The sequence below is a fragment of the Tachypleus tridentatus genome, chromosome 6, assembly GCF_004210375.1.
Source record: "Tachypleus tridentatus isolate NWPU-2018 chromosome 6, ASM421037v1, whole genome shotgun sequence".
Lineage (NCBI taxonomy): Eukaryota > Metazoa > Arthropoda > Merostomata > Xiphosura > Limulidae > Tachypleus > Tachypleus tridentatus.
The window spans coordinates 126,270,219-126,294,918 of NC_134830.1; the positions used below are offsets into that span (position 1 = coordinate 126,270,219).

Genomic DNA, 24,700 nt, shown 5'->3' on the forward strand with positions numbered 1-24,700 from the left:
AAACATTTTTGAAAAATAGCTCTGAAGTGTTTTCTATTATTTGAGGTTTCAAGAAGACAAAAATAAATTAATTATAACAGAGCAGTATAGTGAGATTCTAAACATCTCTTTACTATAAGGCATACGAAGGGTTAGCTACTCAAATTACTAGGGTAGTTGATACTACATGAGTGTCACTGTGACGTAATACAAATTTGAAGTAGCAATTTATCAGGTCATTCTATAAATAATGTCCGAAAATTTAATACACAAAATGCATCATCATTTCTGTCTTTGTAAACGTGTTTAACGACGAATATTAAAATGTTCAGGCAAATATAAAATCTAACTCAACACATTAAACGAATAAACTTTTGTGAAAATGGATACAAAGAGCAGGGAAATGCAAATCCAGCACGTCGGCACATTAATACAGATGTCTATAGTTTAAGAAAATTTACGTACTTAAATATTGGTCTCTTTTCAGTGTTGGGATCAACAGATGCAATGAAACTGAATTTTGCTGTAGGGAGAAGCGAAAGTACTCGGTAAAACCCCTTTCAGGTCCAGGGCTCCGAATAAAATGCCCTGACCGTGCCCAAAAGCAACCTGTAGGAGAAAAGATACACGGACGTTAACGTAAAATAGCTGTGGTATAGAGGAAACAACACAGATTAGTGTTAGAAGAGACTTGACGTTTGTAGGAAGTCGATAAGGTTAGGTTCAAGAAAACCGACTTTGGTATTTTTGCTTGGTGTGATCATTATCAACCTACTGTTGGATAATGGTCTCAGGTTATCTGTAAGACCGTGTGCGTGACGTAGCTGGTACAGTTGGCTGGATTTCTTGCGGATGTTTGCAAGAGGCTCTGGTGAATCGCTTGTTGTCTTCTTTCTCTGGATTGCTTGATGGTTGCTGTCGATGTTGGTTTGAAATTCTTCGTTTGTTGTACAGAACTGTTCATTTGATCTTGAGGCGTCACACGTATTGTTATCTAGAGTTATAGTCTGAGTGCTTAGTGATCGTAAACTGTAGAAGTCTGTTTCGGTAATCTTGCTTGTAGATTGTTTCTTCAGCTGTGTTAGATCGATGACTGGATTTTGTGAGTCGTACATTGGTGGAGAATTTATGTTTGAATGGCGTGTTTGGGTATCCTTGGCTTGAATGAGCAACAGCGACGACTTTGGGCACTGAAATGGAATAAATGGTAATAGCATCAGTTGCGTAAAACGCAACTTCTTCATAAATTTGGTATATTGATTGAAATTTTGGAGAAAATTCTGTGTACGATGTATATCTCGATCTTGCTGTGGCTTTCCAGGGAATGTTTGAATTCTGTGGGATGAAATCCTTTGAGAACAACAGAGAACCTGTCGGTTTGAGTCTAACTGACTTTGACTTCTGTCCTCCAGTGCTTGAAACGTGTGATAAGTCTCCTGATGTAGAATGATGGAAAAGAATACCTCTTCGGCGTGTTTTTCGAATTCTGGAATGGTCGATGATTGCACCAGGCTGAGCCTCACCGATAAACGTGGCGATATGTGACGCTGAGAGTGCGTAGAGAGAGGTCGACTAACGGCAGGATAAGTGAAATAGGTTCACTTATGAAAACATCATGTCAGCAGAGAGAAAACATGGTCCAGCTCGCTTGGTATCTTAGCTTGGAATCACAAAATGTGTCGGAAAAGTAATAACTCATAAATGGCCTGTATGGGGATCGAACCCACGACCTTCGCGTTATTAGCACGACGCTCTAACCAACTGAGCTAACAGGCCACTAAATCTAACACATGTGGCAATATGGAAAATATTTCTTTCTTTTCATTAGCAGCAAAAAACTTACAAACAGTCCTGAATAACTTAGAAGAATACTGCCAGAAATTCAAAATAAGGATAAAAATTCTGAAAATCCAACGAATACTATTCGCCAGAGAAAGAACTGAAACAAAACTAGACGAAAGTTACACATGATCTGATCAATTTTACGAACTGCTCCCTCGGTTGAATATTTAGGATTAACTTACGACATCAACTTAACGTGGATACAGCATACTAACAATATCCTAACTAGAATCTGGGAAAGAGCAAATATGGCTAGAAGCCTCTTCGGTTAAAATCAAGGCACATTAACAAATAATATAATAAAAATCTACAAAAAATACATAATACCCATAATAGAATACACATGTCCAGCCTGGATAAACATATCACAAAAACAATTACACAAACTAGGAAAAATACAAAATTCAATCTTAACCTCAGCTTATAAAGTACCCCTCGTACTTCGTCCACATTCATGCACAAGTATGCAAACACAGAGAGAATTTTCGATAGGCTCTTCCATAGTGCACTGAATTATTTTAATAAGAATTGACATAAAAATTGTTTATTGTGGGATCTTGACAGATACTACGTACGTGATGAACATAGTCCTCAGCATCTCTCTCAATAAATACATATTTAAGAAATATAAATGAAGCTGACCACCAAGCACTTGACGATTAGAATTAGTATAATATTCGTAGCTTTATTTCCTTTCTTTACTTTTTTTCTTTTTTTTTAAATATTTCAGGATATAAATAGATTTAAAAATTAAAAGTAATAACGAAAAGTATAAAAACAGAAAATCAAAAAAATAATTCATAAATTCAAAAAATAGCATCTCAAGGCATTATATGAACATTGCCTTGAAAAGGGCCGGAGTACTGTGGGTTACTATGGGCCTAAATCACTCCAACGAAAATATAGTAGTATTCGACATTAAAGTTAGGGATGTAAGAAGAGGTCATTTGCAACGGACCCTCCTGGGTATCTGAAATCAACATACCCAAATACTCACAAAGAAGAAGCTGTCGGCAAGTGATATTGTCGGCAAACGGGTTGTCGCCGAGTCATCTGTCGATTAGTACTGTTGTCGTTGAATTGAGTGTCGCTAATGTTGGCTATGGCTCGGTTGACAGTGAATAGTTTGTGTTATGTATTTTCGTTTTTCTGTGTTAAAGGCGTTTCTTTGGTGTAAATATATATATATGTATTTGTGGATTATTTTTATCATCTGAAAGTCTTTTGTTTTCTTCGTGTGTATAAACCAGCATGTATATTCAAGTTTTTCTTTTGTATCTTTTAATACTTCGAGTCCCGGTCGCACTAAACATGCTCGCCCTTTAAGCTGTAGAGGCGTTATAATGTGACGGTCAATCCCATTATTCGTTGGTAAAAGTGTAGCCCAAGAGTTGGCGGTCGGTGGTGATGACAAGCTGTCTTCCCTCTTGTCTTATACTGCTAAATTAGGGACGGCTAGAAGAGATAGCCCTTGAGTAGTTTTGCGCGAAATTCAAAAAATAACAAATAAATAACTTTTAATGCTTTCAAATATCTCTGCTATTATGTTTATCATGAAAGATCTTTTCATTTTGCGTTGTACTGCATAACATCTTAGATAAAGAGTTTTATTTTGTTGTATTTAAATGTGGTTTTTTAGTTTAAAGTTTATGCTATTGATCATTTATGGGAACAAGAAGCAGTTAGTGTTTCTTGACCACGTAAGGTCAGTTGATTTTAAAGTCGAAATTAGTAGGAAGAAGTATAATATGCAGACACATTATGCATTTCCTATTTTTGTATTTTAATGTAGGAATTTTCAAAGCTTTTGTGTAGTCTGATTCTAAGCACTTTTTGTATGAACACGATATCCAGAAAACTACTTAGTTTCCTTCTAGTTGCCTTTGATGTTTACAAAATTCAAGCTCAGTCACGTCAATTGACACCTGTTTTTTTTTCATAAATTTAATAAGTAGTGGTTATAATATTATTTACAAACTACATTTGTACTATATCACAGATAGGATAAAGAAAAGTGGAACTTTCCCTCATTTGTTTTCACTGGCGTGTGACCTGACAAACATTTCTAACAACGTACTAATGCATTTAATTTATTGGCTGGAATGGTTCTCGGTTTAACACGATTATTTAATTATTTCCAAGAGTCGTGTTCTTTTACATTTTCCGCTTCTTCGAAGTTGATTGGTGGTATGCCTTTAATATCTTTGCTTATATGTCTCGCGTTCTTTTCTTTTTTGGGTGTGGTTTCTGGAGCCATACATTGTTTTATTTAATTCTCTGCATTTCTCCAAAATGTCTAATCTGTCGTTTATTTTGTCTCCTTTCTTGCCTCTGATTGCGTTCATTAACGGTTTTATCCATTTTTTGTATCTCTTTATCATCTGTGCTCTCTCTTAGATTATTACATTTTTTTTTTCGGTCTCAATCTTTTTTTCATTTCAACCAATCTAACTAATAATGTCTTATTTTCCTTTTCCGACGATCTTCCTTCTTTTCTAAAGTATTTCTTTTAACTTGTTTTCTTGTGAGAGTGAAAAAAAATTTTACGCGTCTTATTTTTTTTTCGTTAACGTTGATAATGTTACTTTGTGCTTCAGATCTTTTATTTCATTCTAAGTGCTTCATACCTGTTTTCTAGAATTAAATGAAAAGTATTGTTATACTATTCAAGCACATATTTGTCCATTAGTATTGTTTTCATTCTTCCACAATATACGTAACATGCAGAAAAGAAAACTATATAAAAACAAGGAAAGCACTAAAATAAACGAATCATGATAAATCCGTTACACCTTTCGAAACAGGCACGCCATTTAACAAAATTTAATCAAAGTTTATTATTAATAGAGTTGTGACATATTTCTTTCGCGCCACACGTGAAGTACTTGTGAAATATATAGGCTTTCTAATAGCCTTGATGTCGTAAACAAATTAAAATTTTTAAAATTTGTATTAAAATAGTACAAAAGTATTTAAGAGATAATATTAAAATGTCTATTTTAAAAGGTAAAATATATCATCGTAAACATTTTTGAAAAATAGCTCTGAGAGTTTTTTCTACCAATTGAGGTTTCAAGAAGACAAAAATAAATTAATTATAACAGAGCAGTATAGTGAGATTCTAAACATCTCTTTACTATAAGGCATACGAAGGGTTAGCTATTCAAATTACTAATGTAGTTGATACTACATGAGTGTCACTGTGACGTAATACAAATTTGAAGTAGCAATTTATCAGGTCATTCTATAAATAATGTCCGAAAATTTAATACACAAAATGCATCATCATTTCTGTCTTTGTAAACGTCTTTAACAACGAAAATATGTTGCAGGACGAATATTAAAATGTTCAGGCAAATAAAAATCTAACCTAACACATTAAACGAATAAACTTTGTGAAAATGGATGCAAAGAGCAGGGAAATGCAAATCCAGCACGTCGGCACATTAATACAGATGTCTATAGTTTAAGAAAATTTACATACTTAAATATGGGCCTCTTTTCAGTGTTGGATTCAACAGATGTAATGAAACTGAATTTTGCTGTAGGGGAGAAGCGAAAGTACTCGGTAAATCCCCCTTTCAGGTCCAGGGCGCCGAATAAAATGCCCTGACCGTGCCCCAAAGCAACCTGTAGGAGAAAAGATACACGGACGTTAACGTAAAATAGCTGTGGTATAGAGGAAACAACACAGATTAGTGTTAGAAGAGACTTGACGTTTGTAGGAAGTCGATAAGGTTAGGTTCAAGAAAACCGACTTTGGTATTTTTGCTTGGTGTGATCATTATCAACCTACTGTTGGATAATGGTCTCAGGTTATCTGTAAGACCGTGTGCGTGACGTAGCTGGTACAGTTGGCTGGATTTCTTGCGGATGTTTGCAAGAGGCTCTGGTGAATCGCTTGTTGTCTTCTTTTCTCTGGATTGCTTGATGGTTGCTGTCGATGTTGGTTTGAAATTCTTCGTTTGTTGTACAGAACTGTTCATTTGATCTTGAGGCGTCACACGTATTGTTATCTAGAGTTATAGTCTGAGTGCTTAGTGATCGTAAACTGAAGAAGTCTGTTTCGGTAATCTTGCTTCTAGATTGTTTCTTGAGCTGTGTTAGATCGATGACTGGATTTTGTGAGTCGTACATTGGTGGAGAATTTATGTTTGAATGGCGTGTTTGGGTATCCTTGGCTTGAATGAGCAACAGCGACGACTTTGGGCACTGAAATGGAATAAATGGTAATAGCATCAGTTGCGTAAAACGCAACTTCTTCATAAATTTGGTATATTGATTGAAATTTTTGGAGAAAATTCTTTGTACGATGTATATCTCGATCTTGCTGTGGCTTTCCAGGGAATGTTTGAATTCTGTGGGATGAAATCCTTTGAGAAAACAGAGAACCTGTCGGTGTGAGTCTAACTGACTTTGACTTCTGTCCTCCAGGGCTTGAAACGTGTGATAAGTCTCCTGGTGTAGAATGATGGAAAAGAATATCTCTTCGGCGTGTTTTTCGAATTCTGGAATGGTCGATGATTGCACCAGACTGAGCCTCACCGATAAACGTGGCGATATGTGACGCTGAGAGTGCGTAGAGAGAGGTCGACTAACGGCAGGATAAGTGAAATAGGTTCACTTATGAAAACATCATGTTAGCAGAGAAAAACATGGTCCAGCTCGCTTGGTATCTTAGCTTGGAATCACAAAATGTGTCGGAAAAGTAATAACTCATAAATGGCCTGTAGGGGATCGAACCCACGACCTTCACGTTATTAACACGACGCTCTAACCAACTGAGCTAACAGGCCACTGGATCTAAAACATGTGGCAATATGGAAAATATTTCTTTCTTTTCATTAGCAGCAAAAAACTTACAAACAGTCCTGAATAACTTAGAAGAATACTGCCAGAAATTCAAAATAAGGATAAAAATTCTGAAAATCCAACGAATACTATTCGCCAGAGAAAGAACTGAAACAAAACTAGACGAAAGTTACACATGATCGGATCACTTTTACGAACTGCTCCCTCGGTTGAATATTTAGGATTAACTTACGACATCAAATTAACGTGGATACAGCATACTAACAATATCCTAACTAGAATCTGGGAAAGAGCAAATTTGGCTATAAGCCTCTTCGGTTAAAATCAAGGCACATTAACAAATAATATAATAAAAATCTACAAAAAATACATAATACCCATAATAGAATACACATGTCCAGCCTGGATAAACATATCACAAAAACAATTACACAAACTAGGAAAAATACAAAATTCAATCTTAACCTCAGCTTATAAAGTACCCCTCGTACTTCGTCCACATTCATGCACAAGTATGCAAACACAGAGAGAATTTTCGATAGGCTCTTCCATAGTGCACTGAATTATTTTAATAAGAATTGACATAAAAATTGTTTATTGTGGGATCTTGACAGATACTACGTACGTGATGAACATAGTCCTCAGCATCTCTCTCAATAAATACATATTTAAGAAATATAAATGAAGCTGACCACCAAGCACTTGACGATTAGAATTAGTATAATATTCGTAGCTTTATTTCCTTTCTTTACTTTTTTCTTCTTTTTTTAAATATTTCAGGATATAAATAGATTTAAAAAATTAAAAGTAATAACGAAAAGTATAAAAACAGAAAATCAAAAAAAATAATTCATAAATTCAAAAAATAGCATCTCAAGGCAATATATGAACATTGCCTTGAAAAGGGCCGGAGTACTGTGGGTTACTCTGGCCTAAATCACTCCAACGAAAATATAGTAGTATTCGACATCAAAGTTAGGGATGTAAGAAGAGGTCATTTGCAACGGACCCTCCTGGGTATCTGAAATCCAACATACCCAAATACCCACAAAGAAGAAGCTGTCGGCAAGTGATATTGTCGGCAAACGGGTTGTCGCCGAGCCATCTGTCGATTAGTACTGTTGTCGTTGAATTGAGTGTCGCTCATGTTGGCTATGGCTCGGTTGACAGTGAATAGTTTGTGTTATGTATTTTCGTTTTCTGTGTTAAAGGCGTTTCTTTGGTGTAAATATATATATATATTTGTGGATTATTTTATCATCTGAAAGTCTTTTGTTTTCTTCGTGTGTATAAAACCAGCATGTATATTCAAGTTTTTCTTTTGTATCTTTTAATACTTCGATTCCCGGTCGCACCAAACATGCTCGCCCTTTAAGCTGTAGAGGCGTTATAATGTGACGGTCAATCCCATTATTCGTTGGTAAAAGAGTAGCCCAAGAGTTGGCGGTCGGTGGTGATGACAAGCTGTCTTCCCTCTTGTCTTATACTGCTAAATTAGGGACGGCTAGCACAGATAGCCCTTGAGTAGTTTTGCGCGAAATTCAAAAAATAACAAATAAATAACTTTTAATACTTTCAAATATGACTGCTATTATGTTTATCATGAAAGATCTTTTCATTGTGCGTTGTACTGCATTACATCATAGATAAAGAGTTTTATTTTGTTGTATTTAAATGTGGTTTTAGTTTAAAGTTTGTGCTATTGATCATTCTTTGGAACAAGAAGCATTTAGTGTTTCTTGACCACGTAAGGTCAGTTGATTTTAAAGTCGAAATTAGTAGGAAGAAGTATAATATGTAGACACATTATTCATTTCCTACTTTTGTATTTTAATGTTGGAATTTTCAAAGCTTTTGTGTAGTCTGATTCTAAGCACTTTTTGTATGAACACGATATCCAGAAATCTACTTAGTTTCCTTCTAGTTGCCTTTGATGTTTACAAAACTCAAGCTCAGTCACATCAATTGACACCTATTTTTTTTCTATAAATTTATATAAGTAGTGTTTATAATATTATTTACAAACTACATTTGTACTATATTACAGATAGGATGGAGAAAAGTGGAACTTTCCCTCATTTGTTTTCACTGACAAACATTTCTAACAACGTACTAATGCATTTAATTTATTGGCTGGAATGGTTCTCGGTTTAACACCATTATTTAATTATTTCCAAGAGTCGTGTTCTTTTACATTTTCCGCTTCTTCGAAGTTGATTGGTGGTATGCCTTTAATATCTTTGCTTATATGTCTCGCGTTCTTTTCTTTTTTGTGTGTGGTTTCGGGAGCCATACATTGTTTTATTTAATTCTCTGCATTTCTCCAAAATGTCTAATCTGTCGTTTATTTTGTCTCCTTTCTTGCCTCTGATTGCGTTCATTAACGGTTTTATCCATTTTTTTGTATCTCTTTATCATCTGTGCTCTCTCTATTACATTTTTTTTTTCGGTCTCAATCTTTTTTCATTTCAACCAATCTAACTAATAATGTCTTATTTTCCTTTTTCCGACGATCTTCCTTCTTTTCTAAAGTATTTCTTTTAACTTGTTTTCTTGTGAGAGTGAAAAAAAAATTTACGCGTCTTATTTTTTTTCGTTAACGTTGATAATGTTACTTTGTTCTTCAGATCTTTTATTTCATTCTAAGTGCTTCATATCTGTTTTCTAGAATTAAATGAAAAGTATTGTTATACTATTCAAGCACATATTTGTCCATTAGTATTGTTTTCATTCTTCCACAATATACGTAACATGCAGAAAAGAAAACTATATAAAAACAAGGGAAAGCACTAAAATAAACGAATCATGATAAATCCGTTACACCTTTCGAAACAGGCACGCCATTTAACAAAATTTAATCAAAGTTTATTATTAATAGAGTTGTGACATATTTCTTTCGCGCCACACGTGAAGTAGTTGTGAAATATATAGGCTTTCTAATAGCCTTGATGTCGTAAACAAATTAAAATTTTTAAAATTTGTATTAAAATAGTACAAAAGTATTTAAGAGATAATATTAAAATGTCTATTTTAAAAGGTAAAATATATCATCGTAAACATTTTGAAAAATAGCTCTGAAGTTTTTCTATACAATTGAGGTTTCAAGAAGACAAAAATAAATTAATTATAACAGAGCAGTATAGTGAGATTCTAAACATCTCTTTACTATAAGGCATACGAAGGGTTAGCTATTCAAATTACTAATGTAGTTGATACTACATGAGTGTCACTGTGACGTAATACAAATTTGAAGTAGCAATTTATCAGGTCATTCTATAAATAATGTCCGAAAATTTAATACACAAAATGCATCATCATTTCTGTCTTTGTAAACGTCTTTAACAACGAAAATATGTTGCAGGACGAATATTAAAATGTTCAGGCAAATAAAAAATCTAACCTAACACATTAAACGAATAAACCTTTGTGAAAATGGATGCAAAGAGCAGGGAAATGCAAATCCAGCACGTCGGCACATTAATACAGATGTCTATAGTTTAAGAAAATTTACATACTTAAATATGGGCCTCTTTTGAGTGTTGGGTTCAACAGATGCAATGAAACTGAATTTTGCTGTAGGGGAGAAGCGAAAGTACTCGGTAAAACCCCTTTCAGGTCCAGGGCGCCGAATAAAATGCCCTGACCGTGCCCCAAAGCAACCTGTAGGAGAAAAGATACACGGATGTTAACGTAAAATAGCTGTGGTATAGAGGAAACAACACAGATTAGTGTTAGAAGAGACTTGACGTTTGTAGGAAGTCGATAAGGTTAGATTCAAGAAAACCGACTTTGGTATTTTTTGCTTGGTGTGATCATTATCAACCTACTGTTGGATAATGGTCTCAGGTTATCTGTAAGACCGTGTGCGTGACGTAGCTGGTACAGTTGGCTGGATTTCTTGCGGATGTTTGCAAGAGGCTCTGGTGAATCGCTTGTTGTCTTCGTTTCTCTGGATTGCTTGATGGTTGCTGTCGATGTTGGTTTGAAATTCTTCGTTTGTTGTACAGAACTGTTCATTTGATCTTGAGGCGTCACACGTATTGTTATCTAGAGTTATAGTCTGAGTGCTTAGTGATCGTAAACTGTAGAAGTCTGTTTCGGTAATCTTGCTTCTAGATTGTTTCTTGAGCTGTGTTAGATCGATGACTGGATTTTGTGAGTCGTAAATTGGTGGAGAATTTATGTTTGAATGGCGTGTTTGGGTATCCTTGGCTTGAATGAGCAACAGCGACGACTTTGGGCACTGAAATGGAATAAATGGTAATAGCATCAGTTGCGTAAAACGCAACTTCTTCATAAATTTGGTATATTGATTGAAATTTTTGGAGAAAATTCTGTGTACGATGTATATCTCGATCTTGCTATGGCTTTCCAGGGAATGTTTGAATTCTGTGGGATGAAATCCTTTGAGAAAAACAGAGAACCTGTCGGTGTGAGTCTAACTGACTTTGACTTCTGTCCTCCAGTGCTTGAAACGTGTGATAAGTCTCCTGGTGTAGAATGATGGAAAAGAATATCTCTTCGGCGTGTTTTTCGAATTCTGGAATGGTCGATGATTGCACCAGACTGAGCCTCACCGATAAACGTGGCGATATGTGACGCTGAGAGTGCGTAGAGAGAGGTCGACTAACGGAAGGATAAGTGAATTAGGTTCACGCAATGAAAACATCATGTTAGCAGAGAAAAACATGGTCCAGCTCGCTTGGTATCTTAGCTTGGAATCACAAAATGTGTCGGAAAAGTAATAACTCATAAATGGCCTGTAGGGGATCGAACCCACGACCTTCACGTTATTAACACGACGCTCTAACCAACTGAGCTAACAGGCCACTGGATCTAAAACATGTGGCAATATGGAAAATATTTCTTTCTTTTCATTAGCAGCAAAAAACTTACAAACAGTCCTGAATAACTTAGAAGAATACTGCCAGAAATTCAAAATAAGGATAAAATTCTGAAAATCCAACGAATACTATTCGCCAGAGAAAGAACTGAAACAAAACTAGACGAAAGTTACACATGATCGGATCACTTTTACGAACTGCTCCCTCGGTTGAATATTTAGGATTAACTTACGACATCAAATTAACGTGGATACAGCATACTAACAATATCCTAACTAGAATCTGGGAAAGAGCAAATTTGGCTATAAGCCTCTTCGGTTAAAATCAAGGCACATTAACAAATAATATAATAAAATCTACAAAAAATACGTAATACCCATAATAGAATACACATGTCCAGCCTGGATAAACATATCACAAAAACAATTACACAAACTAGGAACAATACAAAATTCAATCTTAACCTCAGCTTATAAAGTACCCCTCGTACTTCGTCCACATTCATGCACAAGTATGCAAACACAGAGAGAATTTTCGATAGGCTCTTCCATAGTGCACTGAATTATTTTAATAAGAATTGACATAAAAATTGTTTATTGTGGGATCTTGACAGATACTACGTACGTGATGAACATAGTCCTCAGCATCTCTCTCCAATAAATACATATTTAAGAAATATAAATGAAGCTGACCACCAAGCACTTGACGATTAGAATTAGTGTAATATTCGTAGCTTTATTTCCTTTCTTTACTTTTTTTTTTCTTTTTTAAATATTTCAGGATATAAATAGATTTAAAAAATTAAAAGTAATAACGAAAAGTATAAAAACAGAAAATCGAAAAAAAATAATTCATAAATTCAAAAAATAGCATCTCAAGGCAATATATGAACATTGCCTTGAAAAGGGCCGGAGTACTGTGGGTTACTCTGGCCCTAAATCACTCCAACGAAAATATAGTAGTAGTCGACATCAAAGTTAGGGATGTAAGAAGAGGTCATTTGCAACGGACCCTCCTGGGTATCTGAAATCCAACATACCCAAATACCCACAAAGAAGAAGCTGTCGGCAAGTGATATTGTCGGCAAACGGGTTGTCGCCGAGTCATTTGTCGATTAGTACTGTTGTCGTTGAATTGAGTGTCGCTCATGTTGGCTATGGCTCGGTTGACAGTGAATAGTTTGTGTTATGTATTTTCGTTTTTCTGTGTTAAAGGCGTTTCTTTGGTGTAAATATATATATATATATTTGTGGATTATTTTTATCATCTGAAAGTCTTTTGTTTTCTTCGTGTGTATAAAACCAGCATGTATATTCAAGTTTTTCTTTTGTATCTTTTAATACTTCGATTCCCGGTCGCACTAAACATGCTCGCCCTTTAAGCTGTAGAGGCGTTATAATGTGACGGTCAATCCCATTATTCGTTGGTAAAAGAGTAGCCCAAGAGTTGGCGGTCGGTGGTGATGACAAGCTGTCTTCCCTCTTGTCTTATACTGCTAAATTAGGGACGGCTAGCACAGATCGCCCTTGAGTAGTTTTGCGCGAAATTCAAAAAATAACAAATAAATAACTTTTAATACTTTCAAATATGACTGCTATTATGTTTATCATGAAAGATCTTTTCATTGTGCGTTGTACTGCATTACATCATATGTAAAGAGTTTTATTTTGTTGTATTTAAATGTGGTTTTTAGTTTAAAGTTTGTGCTATTGATCAATCTTTGGAACAAGAAGCATTTAGTGTTTCTTGACCACGTAAGGTCAGTTGATTTTAAAGTCGAAATTAGTAGGAAGAAGTATAATATGTAGACACATTATTCATTTCCTACTTTTGTATTTTAATGTTGGAATTTTCAAAGCTTTTGTGTAGTCTGATTCTAAGCACTTTTTTGTATGAACACGATATCCAGAAATCTACTTAGTTTCCTTCTAGTTGCCTTTGATGTTTACAAAACTCAAGCTCAGTCACATCAATTGACACCTATTTTTTTTTTATAAATTTTTATAAGTAGTGTTTATAATATTATTTACAAACTACATTTGTACTATATTACAGATAGGATGGAGAAAAGTGGAACTTTCCCTCATTTGTTTTCACTGACAAACATTTCTAACAACGTACTAATGCATTTAATTTATTGGCTGGAATGGTTCTCGGTTTAACACCATTATTTAATTATTTCCAAGAGTCGTGTTCTTTTACATTTTCCGCTTCTTCGAAGTTGATTGGTGGTATGCCTTTAATATCTTTGCTTATATGTCTCGCGTTCTTTTCTTTTTTGTGTGTGGTTTCGGGAGCCATACATTGTTTTATTTAATTCTCTGCATTTCTCCAAAATGTCTAATCTGTCGTTTATTTTGTCTCCTTTCTTGCCTCTGATTGCGTTCATTAACGGTTTTATCCATTTTTTTGTATCTCTTTATCATCTGTGCTCTCTCTATTACATTTTTTTTTTCGGTCTCAATCTTTTTTCATTTCAACCAATCTAACTAATAATGTCTTATTTTCCTTTTTCCGACGATCTTCCTTCTTTTCTAAAGTATTTCTTTTAACTTGTTTTCTTGTGAGAGTGAAAAAAAAAATTTTAAGCGTCTTATTTTTTTTTCGTTAACGTTGATAATGTTACTTTGTGCTTCAGATCTTTTATTTCATTCTAAGTGCTTCATACCTGTTTTCTAGAATTAAATGAAAAGTATTGTTATACTATTCAAGCACATATTTGTCCATTAGTATTGTTTTCATTCTTCCACAATATACGTAACATGCAGAAAAGAAAACTATATAAAAACAAGGGAAAGCACTAAAATAAACGAATCATGATAAATCCGTTACACCTTTCGAAACAGGCACGCCATTTAACAAAATTTAATCAAAGTTTATTATTAATAGAGTTGTGACATATTTCTTTCGCGCCACACGTGAAGTAGTTGTGCAATATATAGGCTTTCTAATAGCCTTGATGTCGTAAACAAATTAAAATTTTTCAAATTTGTATTAAACTAGTACAAAAGTATTTAAGAGATAATATTAAAAATGTCTATTTTTAAAAGGTAAAATATATCATCGTAAACATTTTTGAAAAAATAGCCCTGAGATTTTTTTATACCAATTGAGGTTTCAAGAAGACAAAAATAAATTAATTATAACAGAGCAGTATAGTGAGATTCTAAACATCTCTTTACTATAAGGCATACGAAGGGTTAGCTATTCAAATTACTAATGTAGTTGATACTACATGAGTGTCCCTGTGACGTAATACAAATTTGAAGTAGCAATTTATCAGGTCATTCTATAAATAATGTCCGAAAATTTAATACACAAAATGCATCATCATTTCTGTCTTTGTAAACGTCTTTAACAACGAAAATATGTTGCAGGACGAATATTAAAATGTTCAGGCAAATAAAAAATCTAACCTAACACATTAAACGAATAAACTTTTGTGAAAATGGATACAAAGAGCAGGGAAATGCAAATCCAGCACGTCGGCACATTAATACAGATGTCTATAGTTTCAGAAAATTTACATACTTAAATATGGGCCTCTTTTGAGTGTTGGGTTCAACAGATGCAATGAAACTGAATTTTGCTGTAGGGGAGAAGCGAAAGTACTCGGTAAAACCCCCTTTCAGGTCCAGGGCGCCGAATAAAATGCCCTAACCGTGCCCCAAAGCAACCTGTAGGAGAAAAGATACACGGACGTTAACGTAAAATAGCTGTGGTATAGAGGAAACAACACAGATTAGTGTTAGAAGAGACTTGACGTTTGTAGGAAGTCGATAAGGTTAGATTCAAGAAAACCGACTTTGGTATTTTTGCTTGGTGTGATCATTATCAACCTACTGTTGGATAATGGTCTCAGGTTATCTGTAAGACCGTGTGCGTGACGTAGCTGGTACAGTTGGCTGGATTTCTTGCGGATGTTTGCAAGAGGCTCTGGTGAATCGCTTGTTGTCTTCGTTTCTCTGGATTGCTTGATGGTTGCTGTCGATGTTGGTTTGAAATTCTTCGTTTGTTGTACAGAACTGTTCATTTGATCTTGAGGCGTCACACGTATTGTTATCTAGAGTTATAGTCTGAGTGCTTAGTGATCGTAAACTGTAGAAGTCTGTTTCGGTAATCTTGCTTCTAGATTGTTTCTTGAGCTGTGTTAGATCGATGACTGGATTTTGTGAGTCGTAAATTGGTGGAGAATTTATGTTTGAATGGCGTGTTTGGGTATCCTTGGCTTGAATGAGCAACAGCGACGACTTTGGGCACTGAAATGGAATAAATGGTAATAGCATTAGTTGCGTAAAACGCAACTTCTTCATAAATTTGGTATATTGATTGAAATTTTTGGAGAAAATTCTGTGTACGATGTATATCTCGATCTTGCTATGGCTTTCCAGGGAATGTTTGAATTCTGTGGGATGAAATCCTTTGAGAAAAACAGATAACCTGTCGGTGTGAGTCTAACTGACTTTGACTTCTGTCCTCCAGGGCTTGAAACGTGTGATAAGTCTCCTGGTGTAGAATGATGGAAAAGAATATCTCTTCGGCGTGTTTTTCGAATTCTGGAATGGTCGATGATTGCACCAGACTGAGCCTCACCGATAAACGTGGCGATATTTGACGCTGAGAGTGCGTAGAGAGAGGTCGACTAACGGAAGGATAAGTGAATTAGGTTCACGATATGAAAACATCATGTTAGCAGAGAAAAACATGGTCCAGCTCGCTTGGTATCTTAGCTTGGAATCACAAAATGTGTCGGAAAAGTAATAACTCATAAATGGCCTGTAGGGGATCGAACCCACGACCTTCACGTTATTAACACGACGCTCTAACCAACTGAGCTAACAGGCCACTGGATCTAAAACATGTGGCAATATGGAAAATATTTCTTTCTTTTCATTAGCAGCAAAAAACTTACAAACAGTCCTGAATAACTTAGAAGAATACTGCCAGAAATTCAAAATAAGGATAAAAATTCTGAAAATCCAACGAATACTATTCGCCAGAGAAAGAACTGAAACAAAACTAGACGAAAGTTACACATGATCGGATCACTTTTACGAACTGCTCCCTCGGTTGAATATTTAGGATTAACTTACGACATCAAATTAACGTGGATACAGCATACTAACAATATCCTAACTAGAATCTGGGAAAGAGCAAATTTGGCTATAAGCCTCTTCGGTTAAAATCAAGGCACATTAACAAATAATATAATAAAAATCTACAAAAAATACGTAATACCCATAATAGAATACACATGTCCAGCCTGGATAAACATATCACAAAAACAATTACACAAACTAGGAACAATACAAAATTCAATCTTAACCTCAGCTTATAAAGTACCCCTCGTACTTCGTCCACATTCATGCACAAGTATGCAAACACAGAGAGAATTTTCGATAGGCTCTTCCATAGTGCACTGAATTATTTTAATAAGAATTGACATAAAAATTGTTTATTGTGGGATCTTGACAGATACTACGTACGTGATGAACATAGTCCTCAGCATCTCTCTCAATAAATACATATTTAAGAAATATAAATGAAGCTGACCACCAAGCACTTGACGATTAGAATTAGTGTAATATTCGTAGCTTTATTTCCTTCCTTTACTGTTTTCTTCTTTTTTTAAATATTTCAGGATATAAATAGATTTAAAAAATTAAAAGTAATAACGAAAAGTATAAAAACAGAAAATCGAAAAAAAATAATTCATAAATTCAAAAAATAGCATCTCAAGGCAATATATGAACATTGCCTTGAAAAGGGCCGGAGTACTGTGGGTTACTCTGGCCCTAAATCACTCCAACGAAAATATAGTAGTAGTCGACATCAAAGTTAGGGATGTAAGAAGAGGTCATTTGCAACGGACCCTCCTGGGTATCTGAAATCCAACATACCCAAATACCCACAAAGAAGAAGCTGTCGGCAAGTGATATTGTCGGCAAACGGGTTGTCGCCGAGTCATCTGTCGATTAGTACTGTTGTCGTTGAATTGAGTGTCGCTCATGTTGGCTATGGCTCGGTTGACAGTGAATAGTTTGTGTTATGTATTTTCGTTTTTCTGTGTTAAAGGCGTTTCTTTGGTGTAAATATATATATATATATTTGTGGATTATTTTTATCATCTGAAAGTCTTTTGTTTTTCTTCGTGTGTATAAAACCAGCATGTATATTCAAGTTTTTCTTTTGTATCTTTTAATACTTCGATTCCCGGTCGCACTAAACATGCTCGCCCTTTAAGCTGTAGAGGCGTTATAATGTGACGGTCAATCCCATTATTCGTTGGTAAAAGAGTAGCCCAAGAGTTGGCGGTCGGTGGTGATGACAAGCTGTCTTCCCTCTTGTCTTATACTGCTAAATTAGGGACGGCTAGCACAGATCGCCCTTGAGTAGTTTTGCGCGAAATTCAAAAAATAACAAATAAATAACTTTTAATACTTTCAAATATGACTGCTATTATGTTTATCATGAAAGATCTTTTCATTGTGCGTTGTACTGCATTACATCATATGTAAAGAGTTTTATTTTGTTGTATTTAAATGTGGTTTTTAGTTTAAAGTTTGTGCTATTGATCAATCTTTGGAACAAGAAGCATTTAGTGTTTCTTGACCACGTAAGGTCAGTTGATTTTAAAGTCGAAATTAGTAGGAAGAAGTATAATATGTAGACACATTATTCATTTCCTACTTTTGTATTTTAATGTTGGAATTTTCAAAGCTTTTGTGTAGTCTGATTCTAAGCACTTTTTGTATGAACACGATATCCAGAAATCTACTTAGTTTCCTTCTAGTTGCCTTTGATGTTTACAAAACTCAAGCTCAGTCACATCAATTGACACCTATTTTTTTTTATAAATTTATATAAGTAGTGTTTATAATATTATTTACAAACTACATTTGTACTATATTACAGATAGGATGGAGAAAAGTGGAACTTTCCCTCATTTGTTTTCACTGACAAACATTTCTAACAACGTACTAATGCATTTAATTTATTGGCTGGAATGGTTCTCGGTTTAACACCATTATTTAATTATTTCCAAGAGTCGTGTTCTTTTACATTTTCCGCTTCTTCGAAGTTGATTGGTGGTATGCCTTTAATATCTTTGCTTATATGTCTCGCGTTCTTTTCTTTTTTGTGTGTGGTTTCTGGAGCCATACATTGTTTTATTTAATTCTCTGCATTTCTCCAAAATGTCTAATCTGTCGTTTATTTTGTCTCCTTTCTTGCCTCTGATTGCGTTCATTAACGGTTTTATCCATTTTTTTGTATCTCTTTATCATCTGTGCTCTCTCTATTACATTTTTTTTTTCGGTCTCAATCTTTTTTCATTTCAACCAATCTAACTAATAATGTCTTATTTTCCTTTTTCCGACGATCTTCCTTCTTTTCTAAAGTATTTCTTTTAACTTGTTTTCTTGTGAGAGTGAAAAAAAAAATTTTAAGCGTCTTATTTTTTTTCGTTAACGTTGATAATGTTACTTTGTTCTTCAGATCTTTTATTTCATTCTAAGTACTTCATATCTGTTTTCTAGAATTAAATGAAAAGCATTGTTATACTATTCAAGCACATATTTGTCCATTAGTATTGTTTTCATTCTTCCACAATATACGTAACATGCAGAAAAGAAAACTATATAAAAACAAGGGAAAGCACTAAAATAAACGAATCATGATAAATCCGTTACACCTTTCGAAACAGGCACGCCATTTAACAAAATTTAATCAAAGTTTATTATTAATAGAGTTGTGACATATTTCTTTCGCGCCACACGTGAAGTAGTTGTGCAATATATAGGCTTTCTAATAGCCTTGATGTCGTAAACAAATTAAAATTTTTCAAATTTGTATTAAACAAGTACAAAAGTATTTAAGAGATAATATTAAAAATGTCTATTTTTAAAAGGTAAAATATATCATCGTAAACATTTTTGAAAAATAGCTCTGAAGTGTTTTCTACCATTTGAGGTTTTAAGAAGACAAAAATAAATTAATTATAACAGAGCAGTATAGTGAGATTCTAAACATCTCTTTACTATAAGGCATACGAAGGGTTAGCTATTCAAATTACTAATGTAGTTGATACTACATGAGTGTCCCTGTGACGTAATACAAATTTGAAGTAGCAATTTATCAGGTCATTCTATAAATAATGTCCGAAAATTTAATACACAAAATGCATCATCATTTCTGTCTTTGTAAACGTCTTTAACAACGAAAATATGTTGCAGGACGAATATTAAAATGTTCAGGCAAATAAAAAATCTAACCTAACACATTAAACGAATAAACTTTTGTGAAAATGGATACAAAGAGCAGGGAAATGCAAATCCAGCACGTCGGCACATTAATACAGATGTCTATAGTTTAAGAAAATTTACATACTTAAATATGGGCCTCTTTTCAGTGTTGGGTTCAACAGATGTAATGAAACTGAATTTTGCTGTAGGGGAGAAGCGAAAGTACTCGGTAAAACCCCCTTTCAGGTCCAGGGCGCCGAATAAAATGCCCTAACCGTGCCCCAAAGCAACCTGTAGGAGAAAAGATACACGGACGTTAACGTAAAATAGCTGTGGTATAGAGGAAACAACACAGATTAGTGTTAGAAGAGACTTGACGTTTGTAGGAAGTCGATAAGGTTAGATTCAAGAAAACCGACTTTGGTATTTTTGCTTGGTGTGATCATTATCAACCTACTGTTGGATAATGGTCTCAGGTTATCTGTAAGACCGTGTGCGTGACGTAGCTGGTACAGTTGGCTGGATTTCTTGCGGATGTTTGCAAGAGGCTCTGGTGAATCGCTTGTTGTCTTCTTTTCTCTGGATTGCTTGATGGTTGCTGTCGATGTTGGTTTGAAATTCTTCGTTTGTTGTACAGAACTGTTCATTTGATCTTGAGGCGTCACACGTATTGTTATCTAGAGTTATAGTCTGAGTGCTTAGTGATCGTAAACTGTAGAAGTCTGTTTCGGTAATCTTGCTTCTAGATTGTTTCTTGAGCTGTGTTAGATCGATGACTGGATTTTGTGAGTCGTAAGTTGGTGGAGAATTTATGTTTGAATGGCGTGTTTGGGTATCCTTGGCTTGAATGAGCAACAGCGACGACTTTGGGCACTGAAATGGAATAAATGGTAATAGCATTAGTTGCGTAAAACGCAACTTCTTCATAAATTTGGTATATTGATTGAAATTTTTGGAGAAAATTCTTTGTACGATGTATATCTCGATCTTGCTGTGGCTTTCCAGGGAATGTTTGAATTCTGTGGGATGAAATCCTTTGAGAACAACAGAGAACCTGTCGGTTTGAGTCTAACTGACTTTGACTTCTGTCCTCCAGTGCTTGAAACGTGTGATAAGTCTCCTGATGTAGAATGATGGAAAAGAATACCTCTTCGGCGTGTTTTCGAATTCTGGAATGGTCGATGATTGCACCAGGCTGAGCCTCACCGATAAACGTGGCGATATGTGACGCTGAGAGTGCGTAGAGAGAGGTCGACTAACGGCAGGATAAGTGAATTAGGTTCACGCAATGAAAACATCATGTCAGCAGAGAAAAACATGGTCCAGCTCGCTTGGTATCTTAGCTTGGAATCACAAAATGTGTCGGAAAAGTAATAACTCATAAATGGCCTGTATGGGGATCGAACCCACGACCTTCGCGTTATTAGCACGACGCTCTAACCAACTGAGCTAACAGGCCACTGGATCTAAAACATGTGGCAATATGGAAAATATTTCTTTCTTTTCATTAGCAGCAAAAAACTTACAAACAGTCCTGAATAACTTAGAAGAATACTGCCAGAAATTCAAAATAAGGATAAAAATTCTGAAAATCCAACGAATACTATTCGCCAGAGAAAGAACTGAAACAAAACTAGACGAAAGTTACACATGATCGGATCACTTTTACGAACTGCTCCCTCGGTTGAATATTTAGGATTAACTTACGACATCAAATTAACGTGGATACAGCATACTAACAATATCCTAACTAGAATCTGGGAAAGAGCAAATTTGGCTATAAGCCTCTTCGGTTAAAATCAAGGCACATTAACAAATAATATAATAAAAATCTACAAAAAATACGTAATACCCATAATAGAATACACATGTCCAGCCTGGATAAACATATCACAAAAACAATTACACAAACTAGGAACAATACAAAATTCAATCTTAACCTCAGCTTATAAAGTACCCCTCGTACTTCGTCCACATTCATGCACAAGTATGCAAACACAGAGAGAATTTTCGATAGGCTCTTCCATAGTGCACTGAATTATTTTAATAAGAATTGACATAAAAATTGTTTATTGTGGGATCTTGACAGATACTACGTACGTGATGAACATAGTCCTCAGCATCTCTCTCCAATAAATACATATTTAAGAAATATAAATGAAGCTGACCACCAAGCACTTGACGATTAGAATTAGTGTAATATTCGTAGCTTTATTTCCTTCCTTTACTGTTTTCTTCTTTTTTTAAATATTTCAGGATATAAATAGATTTAAAAAATTAAAAGTAATAACGAAAAGTATAAAAACAGAAAATCGAAAAAAAATAATTCATAAATTCAAAAAATAGCATCTCAAGGCAATATATGAACATTGCCTTGAAAGGGCCAGAGTACTGTGGGTTACTCTGGCCCTAAATCCTCAACGAAAATATAGTAGTAGTCGACATCAAAGTTAGGGATGTAAGAAGAGGTCATTTGCAACGGACCCTCCTGGGTATCTGAAATCCAACATACCCAAATACCCACAAAGAAGAAGCTGTCGGCAAGTGATATTGTCGGCAAACGGGTTGTCGCCGAGTCATTTGTCGATTAGTACTGTTGTCGTTGAATTGAGTGTCGCTCATGTTGGCTATGGCTCGGTTGACAGTGAATAGTTTGTGTTATGTATTTTCGTTTTTCTGTGTTAAAGGCGTTTCTTTGGTGTAAATATATATATATATATTTGTGGATTATTTTTATCATCTGAAAGTCTTTTGTTTTTCTTCGTGTGTATAAAACCAGCATGTATATTCAAGTTTTTCTTTTGTATCTTTTAATACTTCGATTCCCGGTCGCACTAAACATGCTCGCCCTTTAAGCTGTAGAGGCGTTATAATGTGACGGTCAATCCCATTATTCGTTGGTAAAGAGTAGCCCAAGAGTTGGCGGTCGGTGGTGATGACAAGCTGTCTTCCCTCTTGTCTTATACTGCTAAATTAGGGACGGCTAGCACAGATCGCCCTTGAGTAGTTTTGCGCGAAATTCAAAAAATAACAAATAAATAACTTTTAATACTTTCAAATATGACTGCTATTATGTTTATCATGAAAGATCTTTTCATTGTGCGTTGTACTGCATTACATCATATGTAAAGAGTTTTATTTTGTTGTATTTAAATGTGGTTTTTAGTTTAAAGTTTGTGCTATTGATCAATCTTTGGAACAAGAAGCATTTAGTGTTTCTTGACCACGTAAGGTCAGTTGATTTTAAAGTCGAAATTAGTAGGAAGAAGTATAATATGTAGACACATTATTCATTTCCTACTTTTGTATTTTAATGTTGGAATTTTCAAAGCTTTTGTGTAGTCTGATTCTAAGCACTTTTTGTATGAACACGATATCCAGAAATCTATTTAGTTTCCTTCTAGTTGCCTTTGATGTTTACAAAACTCAAGCTCAGTCACATCAATTGACACCTATTTTTTTTTATAAATTTATATAAGTAGTGTTTATAATATTATTTACAAACTACATTTGTACTATATTACAGATAGGATGGAGAAAAGTGGAACTTTCCCTCATTTGTTTTCACTGACAAACATTTCTAACAACGTACTAATGCATTTAATTTATTGGCTGGAATGGTTCTCGGTTTAACACCATTATTTAATTATTTCCAAGAGTCGTGTTCTTTTACATTTTCCGCTTCTTCGAAGTTGATTGGTGGTATGCCTTTAATATCTTTGCTTATATGTCTCGCGTTCTTTTCTTTTTTGTGTGTGGTTTCGGGAGCCATACATTGTTTTATTTAATTCTCTGCATTTCTCCAAAATGTCTAATCTGTCGTTTATTTTGTCTCCTTTCTTGCCTCTGATTGCGTTCATTAACGGTTTTATCCATTTTTTGTATCTCTTTATCATCTGTGCTCTCTCTATTACATTTTTTTTTCGGTCTCAATCTTTTTCATTTCAACCAATCTAACTAATAATGTCTTATTTTCCTTTTTCCGACGATCTTCCTTCTTTTCTAAAGTATTTCTTTTAACTTGTTTTCTTGTGAGAGTGAAAAAAAAAATTTTAAGCGTCTTATTTTTTTTCGTTAACGTTGATAATGTTACTTTGTTCTTCAGATCTTTTATTTCATTCTAAGTGCTTCATATCTGTTTTCTAGAATTAAATGAAAAGTATTGTTATACTATTCAAGCACATATTTGTCCATTAGTATTGTTTTCATTCTTCCACAATATACGTAACATGCAGAAAAGAAAACTATATAAAACAAGGAAAGCACTAAAATAAACGAATCATGATAAATCCGTTACACCTTTCGAAACAGGCACGCCATTTAACAAAATTTAATGAAAGTTTATTATTAATAGAGTTGTGACATATTTCTTTCGCGCCACACGTGAAGTAGTTGTGCAATATATAGGCTTTCTAATAGCCTTGATGTCGTAAACAAATTAAAATTTTTCAAATTTGTATTAAACAAGTACAAAAGTATTTAAGAGATAATATTAAAAATGTCTATTTTTAAAAGGTAAAATATATCATCGTAAACATTTTTGAAAAATAGCTCTGAAGTGTTTTCTACCATTTGAGGTTTTAAGAAGACAAAAATAAATTAATTATAACAGAGCAGTATAGTGAGATTCTAAACATCTCTTTACTATAAGGCATACGAAGGGTTAGCTATTCAAATTACCAGGGTAGTTAATACTACATGAGTGTCACTGTGACGTAATACAAATTTGAAGTAGCAATTTATCAGGTCACTCTATAAATAATGTCCGAAAATTTAATACACAAAATGCATCTTCATTTCTGTCTTTGTAAACGTCTTTAACAACGAAAATATGTTGCAGGACGAATATTAAAATGTTCAGGCAAATAAAAAATCTAACCTAACATTATAAACCTTTGTGAAGATGGATACAAAGAGCAGGGAAATGCAAATCCAGCACGTCGGCACGTTAATAGAGATGTCTATAGTTTAAGAAAATTT

The 24,700-nt window shown here is 34.5% G+C and overlaps 5 non-coding genes across 5 annotated transcripts; all 5 read right to left on the reverse strand.

Annotated features, from left to right (window-relative positions):
* Window positions 1-1,681: 1,681 nt before the first annotated feature.
* TRNAI-AAU (transfer RNA isoleucine (anticodon AAU)) lies at window positions 1,682-1,755 on the reverse strand. The gene has a single exon. It is a non-coding gene; the product is annotated as a tRNA-Ile (tRNA).
* Window positions 1,756-6,544: 4,789 nt separating this feature from the next.
* On the reverse strand, window positions 6,545-6,617 carry TRNAI-AAU (transfer RNA isoleucine (anticodon AAU)). The gene has a single exon. It is a non-coding gene; the product is annotated as a tRNA-Ile (tRNA).
* Window positions 6,618-11,389: 4,772 nt separating this feature from the next.
* Window positions 11,390-11,462, reverse strand: TRNAI-AAU (transfer RNA isoleucine (anticodon AAU)). Its single transcript has one exon. It is a non-coding gene; the product is annotated as a tRNA-Ile (tRNA).
* A 4,787-nt stretch (window positions 11,463-16,249) lies between these two features.
* On the reverse strand, window positions 16,250-16,322 carry TRNAI-AAU (transfer RNA isoleucine (anticodon AAU)). The gene has a single exon. It is a non-coding gene; the product is annotated as a tRNA-Ile (tRNA).
* A 4,783-nt stretch (window positions 16,323-21,105) lies between these two features.
* Window positions 21,106-21,179, reverse strand: TRNAI-AAU (transfer RNA isoleucine (anticodon AAU)). The gene has a single exon. It is a non-coding gene; the product is annotated as a tRNA-Ile (tRNA).
* Window positions 21,180-24,700: the final 3,521 nt, after the last annotated feature.